We start from the raw sequence: 9917 nt of genomic DNA, 5'->3' as shown, positions 1-9917 counted from the left end.
GAAGGCACTAGGCCTGGCCAGGTCGGCCCCCCCAAACAGCTGAAGAAGCTGAGTAGACCTCAGTTGTGTCAACGATAGATGCATCAACACTAGATTTAAGGCATGATGGTGCGCACGGCAGTCCTCTGACATCTTCACTGCCTCTTTGACTTCAAGTCGGAGCTGAGCTGAAGCAAGCCTTTCCGCTTTAAGTTGACACTGAAGAAGTCGAACTGATTGAGGCAGCGACTGCACAGAGGTTGTCTCACACCTGTTGGTGAGTAGCTTCAACTCACTGTCTTCATCAAGACAGGACCTTGGGGTCATCTCGCTGTCCTCAAGATGGTTTGGCTCACTATCTTCCCTAAAGTTCTACCTGGCGTAAGAGATACGACTCTAAAAGAGAAACAAGGAGACACGTAACAGGTTTCACAATTATATAAGCAAATAAATGGATCTGTTCTGCATAAGGAACATGTTTTTACAACTACAATTTGAAACTGGTAGTTGTTGCAAACATCCAATCAGATGTAAACAGCAAAGCAAACAGCAGTGGAGGAAATGATGCCTATCCAAATCTATACTAGAACAAAGTTTGAAGGCTTGAGAAGGATGAACTTACATTACATGTTAACACGGGCTGGACAAAGCCCTTCTCCATGTTGATGGAAGGATAATTCAATAAATTCCCCAAAGAAAATTCTTTATAAGCGTTGCCATTATTCTACATTTTGCAAAGAGTAAATATAGATCAAATAATATTGGAAGAAACAGAGGATAATGAAGCTCAGGTGCAGACTGATGATACATAATCAAATAGCAATTAATTAAGTACAGCGTTACAAGGCAAAAGGGAGAGAGGTACTGACAAGAGCAATGCAGAGCCCATTATTGTTTTGAGATCGTATGATCCTTTGAGCAAGGAGATTCATCTGAAATTAGTTTTCATACAAGAGAGAAGGTAAGGCACAAGCAGAAATTTAGGAGTTCAAAATTTTGAATTGATATCATAGACAGTACCTGACGCTGGGCTCCCAGCAGTTCTAATAGGGGTTTGGCCACTGGAGTAGGGGTAAAGTGTGGTACAGTTGGGCCTGTGTTTTCTGTGGCTGCTGATCTATCTGATTTAACAGGTATCACTACCTTTTCCAAATACCTAGTTTGTACTCCTTGAGGATCTGCACTCACCCTCTTCCTTTTGGACATCTATTACGAAAGAACAACATTTGACTGGAAAAACATAGTGTGACGACACATGGAATAGGTACAGAAAATGGATAGGTATGGCATATACTCATATATGATGCTTAAACTAAGCAGATGGTGTAACAAAGTAGAAGTAATGCAAGAGGTCAGATGCAAAATATGTGCGACCAATACAACTTTGCAAAGTTAGAGCAAGCACCTTGATGGGTGAATAAGATAGGCCATCCTCCACCATGCCAAGTTTGTTAGCCAGTGGATCGTTCCGCAATATTCCTCTCGTGCGCCCATTCTCATATTCATTTTGATAATGTTCAATATCTGACATGCATGAAAACATAAAAACAAGTGAGATTTTCTTTGTAATGCAGAAGTGATTCTAATCCAATACTGCCTCCCTGTAAACCCCTTTGTGCTATCTCTGCAATTCTTTTAAAAGATGCCATGCATGCTGTAATTTGTTGTGTGCATTAATATAATGTGGCCTACTACTCAAAATATGAGAGCTCCAGAAGTGATGACACTTCGCAGATGATAGCTTCAACATATAGTAAAGAAGAACAAGTCGACCTGACCTGACAGATTCAAAATATACTAAGGGAGAACAACTCGACCTGACCAGTCGACCGCAAGAGAAGAGTATCATCTTAAAGAAGAGCAGAAGAGCAAGCAGATTGAAGATATTACAAGTGTTTCAATACAATGTCGGTTGGCCACCCATGATGAACCAGAGCGCACAGAGAAATACTATTCTTTCCGGTCTCTCCATATGTGGCTCACATGCATTTCGAAACTAAAGTAGGAACATTTGGCTAACCAATTAAACATCTCTCAGTTTTACTAATATCAGCAATAATATCAGATATGAATTTGTACAACTAAGCTTGTTTAGCTCGATGGATGGAGCAGTGCTATTACGACACGAACCACGTAGGTTGATTGTGGTCATCATAAAATGGGGAAAACATAAGCATGATGAGTACAGTGTTGACCGTGGCAGTGGGATGGCAGATCTGAAGCTGCAAACCGCGCAAAGGGTAGTTAGCAACCGATGTTTGCTTTGAAATACCAACTAAGATTTGGTATGGACAAGAAAGTACGGTCAACAAGTGACAAAGAAATGCAATTATGCTGTCTCTCTATATGTCGCGACATGCATTTGGAAACTCAAGTGGGACCTTTAGCTAACCGATTAAATGTGTCGGTTAACTAATATCAGTATCATATCACAATCATATATGAACAACTAAGCTTTTGAATTCTGAGTGTTGTGTTGTTTAGCTTGAAGTGTGGAGTAATGCTAGTACGACAGAAAGCACCTACGGAGATCATAGTAGAGTAGATAAAAGGGGAAAACCCTAAGCATAAAGAGAAAAATCAGGAAAGTGGAACTAGCTGGACCAGTGGGTGGCGCACATGCTTTTTGAAATGAATATAGGAACATTAGGTGACCAATTAAACGTTCTCTGTTTTAGTGATATGAGCATCATATCAGATTCGTATTTCAACACGTAAGCTTTGGGTTGAGGTCTTGAGGAGCAGTGCTAGCATGACACGAAGCACCTACGATGATGGTAGTGAATATAAAGGGGGGAAACCATAAGCTTTACGAGTATAGTGCCCGTGCCATGGCGGATCTGAAGGTGCAAACTGGACAAAGCTACTTCGCAACCAATGTTTGCTTTCAACTAGCCACTACGATTTGGTACGGACAAGAAAAGTACAGTAAACAAATTACGATCTATTTTCCGAGTGAGATCAATAACTTAAGCACATATGGAAGAGTACCACCTCTCTTGCGACGCCGTGTAGGCCTATGCTGATACGTTGAGGGTGCTGTGGGTGCGATGGCTGTCGGCGGCCGGGAAGAAGACTTTAGACGGCAGACGGCCGGGTCGGGGGATATATCCTCTTGCCGTGGACGAGGCGGTCGTAGGAGCGGCAACGGCAAGGTGGACGACGGCACCGATGAAACGAGAGGAGGCGATGAAAGGATCCTGGTCCAGCTCCGTGGATGAGAGACGTCCATCTCTTGCAGTGGACGACGGGGTAGGGGTAGCGGCTCCGGCAAGGTGGAGAATGGGGTGGCGGACGGAGGAGGCTGGCCGCAGTGCGGAGGTTGTCGTGCCGCCGACGGTGTATGAATGGGGAAATGGAGGGGAGGGGGGATCTCAAACTTTGGGACGCGCTTCTCTGAAATGGGGGAAAGTTACGAACTTATCCCCCGTTTAAAATTTCAGACATCGCGTCGGTTGGGGATAGGACGGTAATCTCGCATCTCCCAAATATTTGCTGGTAACTATTTCGGGCGAGGAGAGGGTGTTTTGCCGCCCACGGTTGGCGCCCACGGTGTATGAACGGGGCTGACAGGTAGGGCGGTTGTGTCACGTCTGATGGAAGTTACACATCTGCCCCTATTTAAAATATTAGCCTACATCGATTTCGGACGAGGAGAGTTTGTTTTGCCGCCCACCGTGTATGAATGGGGAAATGGAGGAAGAGACACATGTCTTTCGGACGAGCTTGAATCAAATGTGTTTTGCCGCCCACCGTGTCTGAATGGGCTCAGAGGCCGTCGTGTCACGTCTGATTGAAGTTACTAGTCTACCCCTATCGACAGCAGTGTAAATCCGGTCGATAAGGATGTCAAGTGTCAGGGGTAGACAGTAATTTCCATCTCGCAAACACTTGCTTCGGGCAGCCCACAAATTATAGTGGGTGTTTAGCCGCTTCGTTGAAAACTTGGGAGAATTAGCATTCACGTTTGCCCTGGGACCTGGCAAACTAAATTCAAATCCAATTTGTATTCGATTACGAATATCCACAGATAATTATACGTTTTGTTATTTATTTCGTCAAAACCACAACAAAGATTTATTCCACCTTTATATATGATTATGATTTAGAAATGCCGTTATCTTCGAATTCAGTAGGTTGGATACACTCTGATTCAAACAGTTATTTCATCCAATACAATATGCTCACACGAAAAACAGTTCACCTTATGTCAATCATACAAGTTCTGAGGATTACCTCGCCTAAAAAATTCGGATCATTACAACACATGGACAACATGGAATTCCAGACAACATAGGGGGTCTTGCAACATAATCCATTCAGAGACATGACACAACATGCAAGTACAATAATCTAATGACAATTTCAAGTGGTATCTAAAGAAGAACTGGGATTACCTTGGGCTTCAGATAGCTGAAACAGCAGGACCTCCTCCGTCTTCAAATGCAACATTCTTACTTCCTCTAATTCTTGGGTTGCTTGCATAATGCGTGCCGCTAATTCCGTAATTTCCAGCCTCAAGATAAAGATTACCTCATTCATGGCAGCCACACCATCTCTTTCTGCCTCTAGTAGAGCCTCAAGGACTATAATATCTATGCTCAGACTGCTCTCCGGCGGTGTTGCGTCTGAACTGCTACCATCTGGTAACATGGTTGGCGCACTGCTTCCACAAATAGATTCTGGGGTTGTACATTGTGTCCTAGTGTGAACGGCATCCTGGAAGGTTTCCGCTGGACATAAGTAAGAGATAATTATCGTATGATCCAGGCAGTAAGCTTACATGGTAAATGACGGACAAATTATTGCCGAGCATGGCAAACTATATTTAAATGGTTCGAAGCAGCATCCGCCGAAAAGAAATTAAAATGGTAAGATGAAAGTTGAAAGGGAGTGTACAACCGCTATATTTAAGTTGCCCTGAAGAAATTCAAAGGTGCGGTGCTTATGCTAGGAAAGTGAACGTAGGCGCCGGCCGTTCGATAATAGTACCTGATTCTCGGCGGCATATGGGTATCGTTGTCATACTTGATAGCTAAGGATCGTCGATGGTGCTCGTGTTGCAGTTGAGTTTGGGCCGGCTGTCGCCGACGCTGAAGCGGCTCCGGTGCTACGGTTGCGGCGCCTGTCGACATACAAGAAAGCTCATCTGTGGTAAGTGAACAGTTGCACGATAAAGAGAAAAACCGAAGGAGTACAAATCGAAATAACCTGATGAGGCTGTGGCGTCAGTAAAGCAGGGCCGTGGAGCGGGTCCGGTGCAGTGGACGAAGGCTTCGGCGGGCGCGTTGTATAGTGCTTTCGGTGAGGCGGATCTGTTGCATCGGACGAGGGCTTGTATGAAGGGCTAGCGAAGGGGCGGAGGGAGTCAGTGAAGGGCCTACGCTGTGGTGGAGGGCGGCGGTTAAGCAGATCTGGTGCAGTGGACCATGATGGCGGTCAAGGAGATCTGGAGCGGTGGACAAGCCAGTCGCTGAAGCGGCTCCGGTGAAGTGGTGAGTTGGCAGTTGGGGGTTCCAAGGTGTGGAAGGTAGATCCGGCGGGGTGTGAGGTCCACCGCTGCGGCGGAGGACTAGATTCGGCGGCTTGCCTTGGTTGGGGGGGTCGGGGAGGGGAAGGGGAGGGGCTCTGGGGAAGAATGTTGGGGGCGAAGAGGGGAAAACAATGGAGTTACAAAAGCAGCCCTTTTCCGTTCATGTGGCAGGGGTAAAACAGGAATATCGCAGGGCTAAACTTTCGGGCGCGTGATATTTCGATGTGAGCGGAAAGTTTGAAAGCTTTTGGCGCCTAAAATTATAAGTATTCTGCTCTCATACGGCCGACTATGATATCATGGCCGACAATTTGTTTGTTTTGCACGCAAAAAAAAGTGCAAGTTTTGAAAATCAATGTCTCCAACTCGAAACTTAGATTGTCCATTCAATTCAAATATGGATCATTGAGCTACTACAAGCAAATACCATCATACGGTCCAATTCAAATGAAATTCCAAATGTGTTTATCCTAAATATGATGACAAAAGCAAAAATGTGTATGTGTATGAATAAAGTGGATGATTATAAAGTTTGAACATGCCCGTATGTGTATATCTCTAGGTTTGATATATGAATTTGAAATCACGAAATCCCGGCTTAAAAAATGTACCTCCGTTTAAATGAATTACAAAAGCTAATGATGGAGTCGAATTCCAAAATTCTAATCTTAGGTTTGTAATTCTGGTACATCAAGGTATATCACGCATGTTCAAAAGTATCGTTATCTCATAGTACAAACTGTGAAACAAATGGATCAACCATGAGTGCACAATATCTAAATTACGCTGAAGTCCCTCAAATATAGACACCTCACTCTTTATATGAAGTCAACCCCCCCCCCCACCACCACCACACACACACACACATAGAGAAGTCGTTCTCTCCCCCAAACACCAACACACGAGCACATTAACACTCCTCTCTCTTGTAAAGTCCGGACCCCAACATAGGTCTCTATCACTTTGTCTCTCGGGCATGCACACATCTCTTCCCTCACTCTCTAGGTCTCCCGCTATCTCTCTTACCCAAGCACACGCACTATGTAGAGTGTATATTTCCATACACACAAAATGTCGCCCCCAAACGTCTATCTCCCTAGTTATGTGGTTCTCGCGCACTCACCTCACACACCACCCCCACTGCAAACAAGCACACTTTGTCTCCTTGTGCACCACTCTCCTCTTTCTATCTCTCCCACATGCGGACCCGTCCCAGCTCCTTCCCTGCATACATATATGTCGTGACTCTTTGCATAGCTCCCTAATGTATAATCGTTCTCGATTTCGCACATTGTTCTCTACACCATCTATTCTAGATCTCTCATGAAGTCCCTATCACACACACGATGACTCGCTTCCCTTGCGTCTCCGTTCATAGGCCAATTTCGGACAACATCAACATTGTCTCCCTATCTATACGCCATTTATGGACACAAACGACCCCTCTCGCCCCTCTCTTCCTCTCACTCTCTCTCCGTCGCTAGCTCTCTCTTTCTCTCGCTCTCACACCCCTCTCCCACACACACACTCGATGTCACTTACAAATAGTCTGCTCCCCCAGCCCGCACCCGTGCTATCCCGCTACTACACATGTCATACCATTCCCCCTTCCCTTATACTAGGTTTACATCATCAGTGGTCTCTCTACTCCACGTACACTCTCTCCCTCTCACACACAAACGCGTGCACAAACACACACAAACACGCACAAACACCCATTTATCTGGATCCTCATCTCTCCCCATGTCCGCATGTGTATCTCACACACTCACTCTCTAATTATGTATATGTGTCTCCATGTTACACAACACAAAGCCCCATGTACATGTCTCTCTCTATCCTCCACACACATAGACACAAAGAATCTGTTATCATTGCCTCAGTCTCTAACATATCACACACGCACTCTCTCTCTCTCTCTCTCTCTCTCTCTCTCTCGCAAACACGCTCATCAAGGGTTTCCCCGTGAATAACTTACCGTCTATTCATCAACAGTTGTGGCAGTACGGCGAACACGAGACGTGAAAAAGAATAAATCTACACGTGCTTAGACCACCTAGTATGACTACTAGGACTAGAGCAAGCCAAAAAGAGCGCCGCCGTCACCCCCTCCTTGTCGGCGACGGGAAAATCTTTGTTTTACACAGTCGAGAAGTCATTGTGCTAAGGCCCCACATGCCGAGGTGTTGAATAGAATGTAGATGCTAGTTTACGGAAGCAAGTATCGATAATACGTTTGTATCTCCATACTTATATTTCTTCTCTTATAAAAAACCGAGTTGGTGATGATGGTACGTGTGCCATCTTGCAATATAGACCGTCCGATCTATATCTGACGGATGGAAATTAAACTAAAAGATACCCGCACCCCTCTCCACATTTGCAGACAAGGCCTTCCCTCGTTCATACCTATCTCCAACAAACCTCATTGTTGAGCAATTAAGAAAGGAAGCCTCTGGAACAAACTGGCCTGGTGGCCGCTGCCGGCGTCGTCAATCCCCATGCCTCCGCTCAGTCTGACCACCAACCACCACCACACCCCACTCCTATTCACCTTATCTCATATTTCTCGAGATATCATTAGTTTTTACACATGGGATTACTCCCGCAAGGGTCAATCACAACAAGTGTTTTCTAAAAAAATGCATCTTGATGTTCCGTGCAGTGCACGGATCTTGCTAGTACTCCTGCACAAGACTAAGTTGGTGATGCTGGTGTGTCTGCCATCCGTCGTTTCTGACCATTAGATCTACATCTAACGATTGTGAGGTAAGTTGTTGCCTTTTCTCACCAACATCCCACTTGTCTACCAATTTGCAGAAAAACCCATAATTAGTATCTTAAAACCAACCACATCCCTCCCTGACCTCACCAAAACAGCCCAAGGAATATATTCTAATTGAAACATAATATATCTCTAGTGACATATGTATATCAAAATTAGAGTGTTTTGTACCAAGTTTGTGAATAAGTATTATTCTAATTATGATTCGTTGCAACGGACATGAACATTGCTAGTATTTCCAACCATGCATTTTTTTCCTAGTATTCCATAGTTTCGAGTTTTCCATCAAGATATTAGTCACTCATGGTTGATATTTACTTTCAATCATGTACACATATGCACTATGTAACTAGCCTTGCTTATTGGCTTCCAAAGCTTAAGTTTCACTCCTACTTACAATATGTAGAGTATTTAACAAAAAACTACCACTTTCAACCAGCCCTAGGAAGAATCTATTATACAAAAAATAGCAAAAACATACCCAAAATTTCTTAATCCACGCCAAAAACTACTACCTAGTACTCCTACCGATTAGGTTCGTTTAAACCCATTTATGACAGGGTTGGCCCACACGTCCGTGCTGACGAGGCAACTTAAACCAACACATTTTGTTTGACCGTTGACACGAGGGACCCACATCTGACCTTCTATCCTGTTATTCCCCCTCAAATCATTATTTTTCCTGAACATTACTTCAAACAGTACTGATGCGTGTTCGTCGGTGGCGCCGACGATGAGCGAGTTGGTCGCCGCTCCACCGGACGGGCCGGACGCCGCGCTGGCCTCTGCACGGGTTGGCAGGCTGGCCCGAGCGTGACTCACGAGCGAGCAAGCCGCCGCGCTGGCCTTCGCTTGAGCCAGATGGCTGGCCTAAGCACGGCGCGCGCGAGCAAACCGCTGCGCTGCCGTGCCAATCTAGCTAGCAAACCTTGCAGACAAGTAGCGGACGGAGCTATCTTGGCTAGCTAGCGGCCGTGAGCGCCGGACGGAGCTGGTATCCGGGCTGCCGCAACATGGGCTCCGCACCGCCTGTGGTTTTGACCTCGCCTTCTGCCGGCGGCGGTAGCTGCGTCCCATGGCCGAGGATGACTAGGTGGACGGGCCAGAGGTAGGAGGTCACTCGAGGAGTTTTGTTGGTAAGAGCATGTACAATGGTTGATAAGGTAGTCTTATCTTAAGTCTGCCACGTATGCAAGTGGTAGTAGTTTCTTGGCATTTTAGTGGTTTCTTGCATTATTAGGGGTTTCTTGTAAGGAACAATGTACGTACTACTAGCGACAAAAGGCGATTCTAGGTTGCGTTGTACTCCAATGAGTACTACTAGTGGTCGCGGGAGTGTATACCTCGTTTTGTGGGTTCGATCCCGGCCGAACGCACGGCGGCCTTTTTTTTAAAATAGTACTACTACACTTCGTTGCGAGCCAATATTTCACAGGGGTAGTTTGAGTTTTGAAGTCGAACGGACGTGCGGCCCCACAATCTGGGTGCACTGGACAGCCTAGTGTGACACCCAAGTTTTTATTTGGATTTTTCAAAAAAAAAGATTTCTATTTTGACTTGAGGGGAGCAATTTAAATTTTTCTTTAAGAGAACTCTCCCTCTCATATATTTTTCCTTATG

The sequence above is a fragment of the Triticum aestivum genome, chromosome 7D (genome assembly GCF_018294505.1).
Source record: "Triticum aestivum cultivar Chinese Spring chromosome 7D, IWGSC CS RefSeq v2.1, whole genome shotgun sequence".
In the NCBI taxonomy this organism is placed as follows: domain Eukaryota; kingdom Viridiplantae; phylum Streptophyta; class Magnoliopsida; order Poales; family Poaceae; genus Triticum; species Triticum aestivum.
This window is presented reverse-complemented; position numbering follows the sequence as displayed.